At 40.1% G+C, this 13,505-nt stretch overlaps 1 protein-coding gene across 20 annotated transcripts in view; it reads right to left on the reverse strand.

The window, feature by feature from the left end:
- Positions 1 to 13,505, reverse strand: part of KANK1 (KN motif and ankyrin repeat domains 1) — a 240,862-nt gene that overhangs the window by 131,853 nt on the left and 95,504 nt on the right. For 3 of the 20 annotated variants that reach the window (XM_074017590.1, XM_045373163.2, XM_065530638.1), the window contains exon 3: positions 9,734 to 9,769. The exons of 16 other annotated variants lie outside the window; for them this stretch is intronic. The gene's annotated coding sequence lies outside the window, so the exon portion shown is untranslated. Of the gene's footprint in view, positions 1 to 4,115; positions 4,207 to 9,733; positions 9,770 to 13,505 lie in introns of all 20 variants that reach the window. One more of the 20 variants, XM_045373168.2, reaches the window with a different exon arrangement.

The following is a 13,505-nucleotide window of genomic DNA, read 5'->3' on the forward strand; positions in this document are numbered from 1 at the left end:
AATGCAAAGACCAACCAGGGAAAATAAACTGAAAACACACCAATTAATCAAGTGTTTACCTAGAGTATATACTATGGGACTGACTCTGTGCTAGGTACCACAAGAACAAGTGGGAATCAAATTCCAGCCCTTCAGCTCGAGTCGCCTTTTTAGTCTATTTGATAAGAAAAAGAGAAAAGCAACAAGATTATCTCCCCTCTTCTTAACTAGCGCAATTTTAAAATGTGGGTACTCAAACCATCACAGGTAAGGCTTTCTCTCACCCAATGATACTTCTGTAGGAAGAAAAAAGGAGGGAATTCTAGCAAAAAGGAAGAGCACATAATGCCAGATGGACTAAAAGAGCAAAGAATACAATTCATCAGCAAATTATTTGTCTATTAACAGTTCCAAATAAAATGCAATAAAATATATTCATAGAATGCTGTTATCAAGAAGATGATATACTATGCCAGGTGCGGTAGCTCAAGCCTATAATCCCAGCCTTTTGGAAGGCCAATGCAAAATGGACTTGCTTGAGGCCAGGAGTTTGGGACCAGTCTGGGCAACACAGGGAGACCCTCTACAAAAAATTAAAAATTAGCTGGGTATAGTGGCACACACCTGTGGTACCAGCTACTCAGAAGGCTGAGGTAAGAGAATTGCTTGAGCCCAGGAAATGGAGGCTGCAGTGAGCCATGATTGCATCACTGAGACCCTGTCTCAAAAAAAAAAGGCGGGGCGGTGGGTACCATAAAGTTATGTATGTACAATTTTGTACTATGTTAAAAACTGTATGTAGGAGTAATCACAATCAGCATACATACATAAATATGAGAGAGTAGAAGTTTAAGGTGATGCGCTGTAGTTGTGATTTTTTAAAAATATAAAGTAGATTTACATACATTTATTTAAAAAATCATACTCACTAAATCCACAAGGCCCATAACCTACGCCAAAACCTCTAGTCCAGCAGTTTTCAACACTAGACAGTACTGCCCCCACTCCAGGAGGCACATGGAAATGCATGGGAGTGTTACTGGGCAATTATGTCTGAGGGGCACTCCTGGCATTTAGTGGGCAAGGGCCAGGAATGCAGAATACCCTGCCGCACACAAGACAGCCCCACACAATGAGAAACTGTCCTACTCATAACACCAGCAGCACCACTGTTAAGAGACTGCCGCTAGGACAGGACCAGGATCAGTGTCACCCAAGATATGCTATAAAAATCCTAAAATTTAACAAAATACCATTAACTTTATGCCAGTATGATTTAAAAATAAATCTTTTTCATTTAAAACACTGCAGAAGTATATAATCACTCCTCAAAGATGGAAATGGGTAAAAGATCATATTACCTGAATAGAGAAAATAATCTCATTTCCTGAGAGAGATCATATTGCTTTCATGTTAGAAACCATTTAAACAAACACTGAGGGTCAAAAAATTATCCCCATCTGCTAAACACACTTTTGTACCTTATCAATACACCATTATCCCACAGGTGGTTTGTTAATTTGTCAGTAACTCCTGCCCCGGATTGAAAGTTCAAAAAGAAAGCAGCAAGGACAAGTGGCTAGAAACCCTGCAGCCACTGGCATGACCAAGAACTGAACACTCTGCTGGCCAACTTGCTCCTTGTGAAAAATGGCCCTTGAGTGCCACCCAGAGATGCTTGGAGCTGCTATGCACAGTGCCTTCTTCCTGGCCTCAAATAAGAGGAGAGGAGAAAATGGAAAACTACTCTTTCATATAGGGTGTAGAAATGAGATCCTTTATGCTCAATTAAATGGTTTTCCTACTTTGCTGCATGTTTAGTACTTAAGACAGTCATGCTCATATTTAACTTCCCAAAAGGCTGTTGATACTGCCATCTAGTGAATACAGTCCTTTTTACAACAGAAAGTCACAAAACTTAAAGAGTTCATGAGCCTACATTTCTAAAGTTCAAGAAGTGTAAGTATCCTGTTTTTAATCTCATTTGAAATACTACTTATTTTACATTGAGAAGAGGAAAAAAGTTAGTAATAGAGAGTTTGCACTCTGTGGATTCCTTTTAGGAATTAGCAAAATTTCAAAAATGAATACAACAGGAGAAGGTAAGCAAATTTGATTTTCCATAAAGCAGGGGAGTCCAATCTTTTGGCTTTCCTGGGCCACACTAGAAGAACTGTCTTGGACCACAAGTAAAATACGCTAACACTAATGATAGCTGATGAGCTTTAAAAAAAATCTAATGTTTTAAGAAGTTTACAAATTTGTGTTGGGCTGCATTCAAAGCTGTCCTGGGCCGCATGCAGCCTGTGGGCCATGGGCTGGACAAGCTTGTCATAAAGGACTGAAGCTCTGCACTGTCTCCAGCAATGATTGTTACAGGTGTACTTGCTATCTACTGTGCTGTTCAGAGCATAATCTACTTGTCCCTATATGGTGAGTACTTGTACTTTTCTTGAGTTGCTAGCTTACTGAATCTTAAAGACACTATGAACTATGTATCTGGTCACAATTCCTTCTTTGCCTTAGCTGCTAGGAAGCATGGAGCCAAATTACTGGCCTATTTCAGTCTACTTACAAGATCTTGTACAGTACATGCTACTTCTATCTTCACTCCATATTTCCTCCTCTTGATATCTTCCTTCTGTCCCAATATGTTCACCCACTCATTTTAAATTTTATTTTGTATGCCCCTTTACTTTGGTACATATAAATAAAACACATTAGTGTTATTTACTGTGTGTATGATGCTCCTGTTGGGATTCTCTGTATGTAACCATAGGCATATGGATGGCAAATATCACAGGCAAAGGTGATTTGTGTCTTATATACTCTTAGGGCCTCTTTCTACTTCTTAATTCCCCATTAGGAGAGCTGCTGCTGGTCTAAACTGGGGTTCGAAAGATACAGTCAAAGGTATTGCTCACGTATAACTGCTACCTTTTCCACATTCCATTCCAGCATGGCCGCCTGAGATGTCTGGCTTAAATTTCTGCAGCTTCTTCAACTGATGGGACTGCTTTTTTTTACTTCTAACCCCACAAATCCTGTCTCATTGTTTCTGTACTTTGTCCCATTCCTAGATAGTTGACCTATGTATCCCAAATAATTTTTAATATGAACCTTTTTTTAACATAAAGGCTTACTAAAAGGCAGAACATAAACTGCTGTAGCAAAAGGCATAAAGATGATGATACTGAAACCCTAAAGGCTCTCCTTCAAAAACAACGGATAATGTGGGATACCTTATCACCACTTTAGCAGACATCATGCTTGTCTGAGAAGCCAGGCCTACATACTGTTGAACTGTATTCATTCCTGTTGAGATAGTAACACCTAGTGATATTTCATCACTGGGACATCTTAGACTTTGTACTGAATTTCTCTTTCCTATCTCCAACAACTGGCTATTAAAAAAATATTGACTACAAAAATCACATTCTCAGTCTTACCCAAGAGCCACAACACCTGGCTTTGCGTATTTTCTTTACAGCTGCCAAAAGCACAAAACAACAGATAGTTTCCTATTAACAAAGTACAAAGTAAGAGGTATGGGTGGGTTTGTGTGGGAGGTACTATGGGTAATATGTGTGCTCATTATGCAAATAAAAGCCAATCCTATTTTTAAATGTACTTTTATAGGTACAGGCAAGTACACATAAGAGTTACATGATTGGCCGGGCATGGTGGCTCACACCTGTAATTCCAGCACTCTGGGAGGCCGAGATGGGCAGATCACAAGGTCAGGAGACCGAGACCATCCTGGCTAACACGGTGAAACCCCATCTCTACTAAACATACAAAAAATCGGCCAGGTGTGGTGGTATGCGCCTGTAATCCCAGCTACTCGGGAGGCTGAGGCAGGAAAATCGTTTGAACCTGGGAGGCGGAGGTTGCAAGGAGCCAAGGTCGCATCACTGCACTCCAGCCTGGGCGACACAGCAAGACTCTGTCTCCAACAAAAAGAAAAAAAAAGAGTTAGATGGTCAAGGTCAAGGTGATGAAGGTTACGAAAATATTACTGGGAAGATAAACTATCAAAAATGCCTACGAAATGGAATGACAGTGTCATTTGACAGATAATTAGTATCAAAGGTTCTGAATTTTAGACATGCTCATATCTAATGGGATTGACATACCTATCTTATGAAAAAGTGAAGTGAAATGTAACTTCCTTAGTGGCTTGTTTGGAATTCAGCTTCTGTGCAGGGAGCAGGAACTAAGACACATCTGAAAAGCATGACAGACAGAGGACATGGGCCGTAAGGTTTTTATTCCAAGTTCAATCATTACTTGAGTCCTGTACTTTTTTCTGTGTCCTACACAGAATCCTGGAGATAAGTGTAGTCATCGAAGCTTACACATTGGAAATTAAGGCATAGAGTCGCTGAGGAACTGGCCCAATGAGCTGGGCTCTTGGTTCAGCGACAACTGTCGGTGACTTACTAAAAGATTCTTTAGTTTGCCTGTTGTTTTTAGTAGAAAGCTGTGGGCTGGACCCAATACTAGCAAACGGAACTCAGGGGGCTGACAGCGACATCTCTGAAGGCCAAAAAACCTCCTCACATGTCAAGTCAACCATCCCTTTAGGTCTTGGGGATGGAGACAGGGCTGGCAGGTGGAGTGGCAGGAGACAGGGCTGGCAGGTAATCTAATTATAATCATGCCAGAGTAATAAAGTGAGTGAGAACATAAAGGACACAGAAGACACTTTCTGTCAGAGACAAAGAATTCAAAAACCACCAAACAGGAGAATACCATTGCATTCTTCTTCTGTGGGACTGTGGACTATGTTAACCATTTATAAACAGCACTCTTGTGTACTGGCCTCTTTCCCTTTGCACAGTCTCAGTGCCCAGAAAAATAACCACAAACATTATTTCTGCCTCCAGGTCTAGAAGACAGAATCAAATCTCAAACTCAGGTCACAGATGTGCAAGTCTAAAGTTGTCTCAACTAACCCTCCGAGCTTTCCAAGGCTAGATATGCCTCCAGTTCCTGGAATGTACAATTCTCTTATCTACAAGGATTCTTCAATGACCCTTAAACCCAGGAAAGCTGGAACCTGCAGGTTCTAGCCATCTCTTGATCAGAGTCAAGGGGGCACAGATATCATTTAACATTACCTAACGCTGCAGACGGTACTCTGTCAAACCAGCTGCTATATTAAACCAACACTGGACACCTCTATGGCTTGTCCGCAGAGGGAACTGCCAGGATTCTATTTTTTATATCACGTATCTAAACCAGTACTTTATTTTTTCACCTATATAGTACACCATTATCACTTCCATATCACTCAATTCTTCAGGACTATCTTTTCTCATTCTACATAACATTTGCTTAAGGTCTCATCATGGTTCACTTTGGAGAGCAGGACTGAAGTTCAGTGAGAATTTTTTTTCATCTTATATACTTCTAATATTCTAATTTATTAGGATAATTGTGTGCTACTTTTATAAAGAGTTTTGGTAAACATAAGTGTTTAACCAAATTAAAATGTATTCATACCTTTAATCTAGTTATTCTTGTGAATTTATCACAAGGAAATAACTTATTATGGCCTGAAGATTTCACTGCGATGATACTTAAAGTAGCAAAGAATTAGATACAATCTAAATTTTAAACATGAGAAAGTCAGTTTTAGAAATTATTGTACATTAATGTAACAATATTTATCATTATAATTGTAAAGGCTTCATGAATGAGTGGGAAGTCCTGATACCTCATTTATATGAGGTATTATATAAAAAAAGCATTCCAAATAAAAATTAAATCACATAAATATATGTATAAGAAAGATAAAAACATTTGTGAGAGTGGTAAAATTCATAGGTAATTTGAAATTTTTAAAATTTTCTTTAGTGAATATAAAATACTTGCCAGTAGCCTGAGAAAAAATAATTTTGCTATAGTTTCAAACTATGATATTAATCAAATTAAGATACTTCTCCTTTATTTAGAATTAACTTCAAAGGGAATGAAAGAAGTACCAATAGATTAAAAGGCAAAATATGTTAACAGGATCAATGTCTATTGAATCTATTCGTTATTTAATTTAATTTATTTATTTATGTTTTGAGACAGAGTCTCACTCTGTCACCCAGGCTGGAGTGCAGTGGAGCAATCTCGGCTCATTGCAACCTCCACCTCCTGGGTTCAAATGATTCTCCTGTCTCAGCCCTTTTAGTAGCCGGGACTATAGGTGGCATGACACCACACCCAGCTAATTTTTTGTATTTTTAGTAGAGATGGGGTTTCACCATGTTGGCCAGGCTGGTTTTGAACTCCTGACCTCAGGTGTTCCACCCTCCTCGGCCTCCCAAAGTGCTGGGATTACAGGTGTGAGCCACCGTGCCCAGCCTATTGATTCTATTTAAAATGGACTTGTAGCTAGCAATAAAGTTTAAGGAATTCCCAAACAACTGTTTGGGAATGCAAATCTATTTAATTTATAAACAATAAATTTATAAAGTGTTATCTAAATTAAAATAATATAGTGGCACTATAATAACACCACTGCTATTAGTAGTTTAATAATGTGGTAAATAACACTAGGTAAACCCAATTGCTATTTGTGGAAAATCTTTTCTTTTTCAAACAGCTTTCTGAAGGGTTAGGGATCAAGTTTTCTTCCCTTTGAGTTCTGAGAACATGAAGATTTTCAATGATCTTGCAGAAGTTCAAGTCCCACTGAACAAGGAAGGAGAGAGATCAGCAGTGACCCCGAAAGCTAACAACAAGCGTGAGTATATGCCCATGTGTTATTTCCCATGCTTCCATCCAAGAAAATGCTCTATTGAAGCAATGTGTATGAATGCATCTATTATGCATATCACCATGGCCTTATCCCACTCAGTCTCAACACTGGCTTAGTTCACCTCCCTTGGAGACAATCTGGACCATCAACTGGGGTGGAGGCTGTTAAGTAACTCTATGAGTTGTCCTCATCTAGGTAGCTCTTCAGGTGTGGTTCATCAGCCACACCCTAGTAACTGACAAACTTTGTGAACAATTTTTCAATTCTGTTTACTGTTTATCTCCCTGGCTTGATGAAAGACAGGCTGACCAAATCAGCCAGCGTGATGACGGCACTCCTCCTGAAGTGACTAGAGAGACAGCCCACTCTTGTAAACTCCAACTACCTTGACAGTTTCCACATGTAAATGCCCTAAAGTCAATCATCTTCATCCTACATGCTCTGAAACAATGATCTTTTCTTGTAGGTAACATTGGCCAACATTATATATAAATAAATTTTTAAAAATGATTTCTTTTAGCTCTTTAAGAGAATACACAAATACTGATAAAGGAGAGTTGGTCTATTGTCATGCAGAATGTGCTACACAACAAATGAAACCGTTACAATTCTGAAAGTTTTTTAGTCTTTCCTTCAAAGATTCCATGACACAAGATAAATTACACACATATACGCACACACACAGAGATTTTCACAAGGAAAAATGAACATTACAATACAACCAGGTAAACGTACCAAGAACATGAAAGGAGGTTGCTAAGGTGTTTCCAAAAGATTGGCCTAATTTTAACACGACATCCATTTCAGTGCTTTTTTCTTTGCCTAAAATCCTTACCACCACACCATAGTATTTCCTCCCAACATAGTAAGTTAGGAGAACAAGGAAACGGGAAGAAACTACAGAGGTTCTTACAGCCCTGCCAGCAAATTTTCCTAGCACTCTGCTGCTGGGTTGGGTGAAGAGAACAAGGCTAGCCATCCTGGCCTGGGTGAGCCACATGTGCAGGTATGTGCAGCTGGTCCTGGACTTGGGCAGGAGCAGGAATCTGCGCAAGAACCAACAAGCCCACAGGAGAGGTACTCAACCAAACCAGTGTTTAACAGGCACAGCCATCTCCTTTTCTTTTTCTTTTTTTTTTTTTTGAGATGGAGTCTTGCTGCAACACCCAGGCTGGAGTGCAATGGCATGATCTTGGCTCACTGCAACCTCTGCTTCCCGAATTCAAGCGATTCTCCTGCCTCAGCCTCCCAAATAGCTGGGACTACAGGTGTGTGTCACCACACCCAGCTAATTTTTGTATTTATAGTAGAGACGGGATTTTACCATATTGGCCAGGCTGGTCTTGAACTTCTGACCCCAAGTGATCCACCCGCCTTGGCCTCCCAACGTGCTGGGATTATAGGCATAAGCCACTGCACCTTGCTAACCATCTGCTTTCAAGTGGATTTTGATATGCCAAAGTTTACCTCAGTGCCACTCCGAATGACCCAACAAGCATGCAAAGAAATTGAGGAAGGTGAAAGAGAGTGCCATTGTATTAATTACTAGTCTAAGACCCTGTTTTAGACAATGACCCAGGAAAACATAAAACTAGAATTCAAGTCCCAGTCCCACAGTTTTCCTTGGACATAAAACACTTAAAAATAAAAATCTGAATGGGCAACTACACCTCACTAGTTTCTTCTTAGTTTTTAAGCCAACTCAGTAGCCTGCCTTATCTCATTCTAAACCTTCTGAGAGCAGGGACTTTGTTTTTCCTTTCTGCTGTTTCCACAGTAGTAAGAACATATGGTAGGTCCATATATATTTGATGAGAGGATGAATACATTTCAAGAGCTTACTAGTTTCAGTCCTCTCCACAAAAAAGTAGATAAAAGGTAGATAAAAAAGTAGATAAAAAGTAGATAAAAAAGAATTTTTATCTACTAAAAAGTAGATAAATTTTTATCTACTTTTTAAAAAGCTTTAATCTTCCTTTGTAGCTACCACTGTCATAACAAAGCACTGACATATTGCATCTTTTATTTTCTAAAAAATACATGTGTATACATATAAAATATAGATGTAAATAAAATATATATGTGCATATATAAATATATAAAAATATATGTGTGTGTGTATATATACACACACATACAGAATTTCGCTCTTGTTGCCCAGGCTGGAGTACAATGGTGGGATCTCAGCTCACTACAACCTCGACCTCCTGGGTTCAAGCGATTCTCCTGTCTCAGCCTCCTAAGTAGCTGGGATTACAGGCATGCACCACCACACCCGGCTAATTTTATATTTTTAGTAGAGACAGAGTTTCACCATGTTAGGCTAGTCTCGAACTCCTGACCTCAGGTGATCCACCTGCCTTGGCCTCTCAAAGTGCTGGGATTACAGGTGTGAGTCACCGCCCCTACCACCCCCAGCCCTTCGAAAAATATATTTTTTAAAATTTTACATATTATATAAAAGTTCTATTATATATGTATGTACGTATATATGTGCAAGAGTGTGTGTGTGTAGGAATATGTGTAATTCAATGCCATATACTGGGGGAAAGCTCTATGGTTTTTCTTCCCCTATAATTTTTCAAAAGGGAAGACATGATCATCTTAATTTGATAAAACTGACTGAATAGTAAAACCCAGAACCAGAATTTAGGGTGTGGCATATCTTGTTTAATCACCACCTATTCTAATGGAAAGGGAGTCAGAACACAGGGCCCCCTGACAACAAAGACCTGGCATTCCCCTCAAATGCCATCTGGTGTATGGGCCAGTGAGTTCCATTACCATTTCTCTCTCCCATCCTGATCACTGCTCAACCCATAATAAAATCTGGGCACAGTGGCTCTCTGTTCATTTCCCCATATTCCAAAGAACTGAGGGAGAGTGGGCCACTGGGTGGTCCCCATCTCTATCCCCCTTCTTTCCCCTCAACATCCCCAGCCTGATCATGCTTCTTCTCTTTTAAAATCCAGAATTTTACTATGGCATGGCACTCACAGTCATTCATCATTTGGTCTCTCCCTGCCTCTCCACCTGTAGAGAAGAGATCATAGGAAACAGTATTACACAGCTGCCTCATGTTTAATGCTCTCTTACCCCTCTACATCTTTGCCCAGGCTGATCATTCTGTTTACAGCAGGAGGGCTTCATTGGTTTTTCCTCCCACATGCTCTTTAAGACTGAGTGTAGGCACTTCCTCCCCTCCAGGAAGTCCTTCCTGATGCTCTCTGCCTGTTTTAGATGCCCCTTCCCTGTGTCTCCACAGGAACCTATGCGTGAATTCAGAACTTAACATACAGTTAAGCACATGCTTTACTATCTGAGAGTGATTATCTTGCCTCATGGCTAGTATTAGGGGGTTTCCTTTTTTTTTTTTTTTTTGAGACAGTCTTACTTTGTCGCCCAGGCTGGAGTGCAGTGGCACAATCTCAGCTCACTGCAACCTCTGCCTCCCGGGTTCAAGTGATTCTCCTGCCTCAGTCTCCTCAGTAGCTGGGATTACAGGTGCACACCACCACGCCCAGCTAATTTTTCTATTTTTAGTAGATACAGGGTTTTATCATGTTGGTCAGGCTGGTCTCGAACTCCTGACCATGTGATCTGCCTGCCCCAGCCTCCCAAAGAGCTGGGATTACAGGCGTGAACCACCACTCCCGGCTGGAGGTTTCTATTAAAAACAAATGAGATGGTACTTGCAAACTGTCAGACACTGCCCAATTGCATTAGTCCATTTTCACACTGCTATAAAGAACTACCTGAGACTGGGCAATTTATGAAGAAAAAAGGTTTAATTGACTCACAGTTCTGCATGGCTAGGGAAGCCTCAAGAAACTTACTATTATCATTATGTTTTGAGACAGAGTCTTGCTGTCACCCAGGCTAAAGTGCAGTGGCACAATCTTGGCTCACTACCACCTTCATTTGTCAGGTTCAATTTGATTCTCCTGCCTCAGCTTCCCGAATAGCTGAGATTACAGGTGTGCGCCACCTGCCCGGCTAATTGTTATTTTTTTAGTAGAGACAGGTTTCGTCATGTTGGCCAGACTGGTCTTGAACTCCTGACCTCAAGTGATCTGCCTGCCTTGGCCTCCCAAAGTGCTGGGATTATAAGCGTGAGCCACTGCACCCAGCCAGGAAACTTATAATCATGTATAATCATGGTGGAAGGCCAAGGGGAGGCAAGGACCTCTTCTTCACATGACAGCAGGAGAGACAGAGAGAGATGCGGGTGCAAGGGGGAAACTGCCAAACACTTTTAAACCATTAGATCTCATGAGGACTCCCTCACTATCAAGAGGACAGCATGGGGTAAACCATCCTCATGATCTAATCACCTCCCACCAGGTCCCTCCCTCAACATGTGGGGATTACAATTTGAGATGAGATTTGGGTAGGGACACAGAGCCAAATCATGTCACCAGTACAATGTCTGCTACACAGTGCTCGTTCAATAAATGGTCATTATTAGAGTCATCATCATTGTTTACCACATATGTCTCCAGGAAAAATACAAATTTAAGGACCATAATAATCAGAACAATAACATATTTGGTACTTTGAATATCAGCTGTAACATTAATCTTAGACACTAATTTATTTATGAACTGGTACCCCAAAGTCAAAATTCCACAGGAGGGGAAACCTTTTTGCTGAAATCACTGACACTCCATTCTCCTCCTCAAACATAAAGTTAATGAAAAAACAAAGACAAAGAAACCAAGCATGGTAAGGCCAAAATAATTTTACTTTTTTTTTTTTTTTTTTTTTGAGACAGACTTGTTCTGTCACCCCGGCTGGAATGCAGTGGTGTGATCTTGGCTTACCGCAACCTCTGCCTCCCAGGTTCAAGTGATTCTCATGCCTTAGCCTCCAGAGTAGCTGGGACTACAGGTGCATACCAACACGCCCAGCTAATTTTTGTATTTTTAGTAGAGCCAGGGTTTCGCCACATTGGTCAGACTGGTCTCAGACTCCTGACCTCAGGTGATCCACCCACCTCGACCTCCCAAAGTCCTGGGATTACAGGTGTGAGCCACCATGCCTGGCCTACATTTTTTAGAAGAGAAAAATTCAAACCAGTACACTTATTAATTAATAATAGAATCGAAGTAAACTATTTTGCTGTTCTAGAAGTAGGGAAAGGTAAAGAAAATGATGATTTTAGAGTTAAGGTACTGTTAAGAGTAAGAATTACTGAATGTCAATGTGACGTCTCTCTACATAACTAGGTCTAAAGGCACCAAGAATATGACTTACATTATTCACCTTTACATTAGGTGGAAGACACACAAACTGCTCTTAGTAAATTCTTCTGGCTGAGTATCAAAGCTACTTCAAGTTCTCTTATTGCTGCAAAGATAATTTACACATTCAGGGTCAGAGTCAGCCAGCCATGTTTCTGAACTGCACACAATTCAATACTAGGCTGTATCTGCCAGTTGAGATTTGTGCCACACTGACACATTTAACATCACCTCCAAATTAATGTGCACCAGGGATGGGATGAATAGGGAAATTTCTTACAAAATGCCATGGTCCAGAGGACAAACATCCTTGAAAAAGATTCATCTTTTAAATCCTGATATAAATCTACTCTTAGATCTATATTCTGAAAGAGAATAAGAGACTCTTTACCCATATATAAGAAACAGGTGGTAAGGCCCACAAATGAGTTCTGAGATAGAACAAAATGCTTAAGAAGATAATTATCACTGTGGATAAATATGTTTTGTAACTATGATAACCCCATCAGCCACATGTGGAATGTGCCTTGACTGCATGTTTGGTATTCACAGAAATAACTGTTCAAGAGTTGAGACGTAATAGCAGAAATATGAAAAATTATAAAGGAGTCATGCTGGAATCTCATCTAAACAAGATCTATCTTGCAAGAACTAAAAACAGCAGTCAAAAGAAGTTCTACTGAATCACTGAATCATCAAGGAGAACAGGCTTTCAATCTTAAATATTTTGTCAATGTCCTCTGACTGTAAAGACTTCACACATCAAATTATAAGGACAAAAATAACTTATCAAAAGTTTATGCTAAAAGAGTTACTTTATTATAGGATGATGAATCTGTACTTAGACATTGTAAATCAGGTATTTACCTCTATAACTAACCAAAAGATATTCTCATTAAAATATGGAATAGGGGCCAGGCGCGGTAGCTCACACCTGGGTAATCCCAGCACTTTGGGAGGCCAAGGCGGGCTGATCACGAGGTCAAGAGATTGAGACCATCCTGGCCAACATGGTGAAATCCCGTCTCTACTAAAAATACAAAAATTAGCAGGGCATGGTGGTGCGCACCTGTAGTCCCAGCTACTTGGGAGACTGAGGCAGAAGAATTGCTTGAACCCAGGAGGGGGAGGTTGCAGTGAGCCAAGACCACACCACTGGACTCCAGCCTGGTGACAGAGCAAGACTCCATCTCAAAAATATATATATACACAAAATTTTTAAAAAATGTAATGGGCTAAAAATGAGAGTAAAAAACCCAGGAACTTATTGAAGGTATGTCAAAAACGTCTGGATGCTAATGCTAGCCTGTCAATGTAAAAGCATTTTTCCACAAAAAGTTAATCTATTCCATTGATAATCAAAGTACCCATTTTTCTGCAGGGTATGTGCATTGATTTTAACAACTCAACATTAAGTGATCCAAATGACTTTACATCAAAGTTACTGACTACCTAGAAGTGTCAAAAATGAGTTTCAGACCAGGTACAACCATGTTCACAGGAAAGAGCTTACCATAAAACTCATG

The sequence above is a fragment of the Macaca fascicularis genome, chromosome 15 (assembly GCF_037993035.2).
Source record: "Macaca fascicularis isolate 582-1 chromosome 15, T2T-MFA8v1.1".
Classification (NCBI taxonomy): Eukaryota; Metazoa; Chordata; class Mammalia; order Primates; family Cercopithecidae; genus Macaca; species Macaca fascicularis.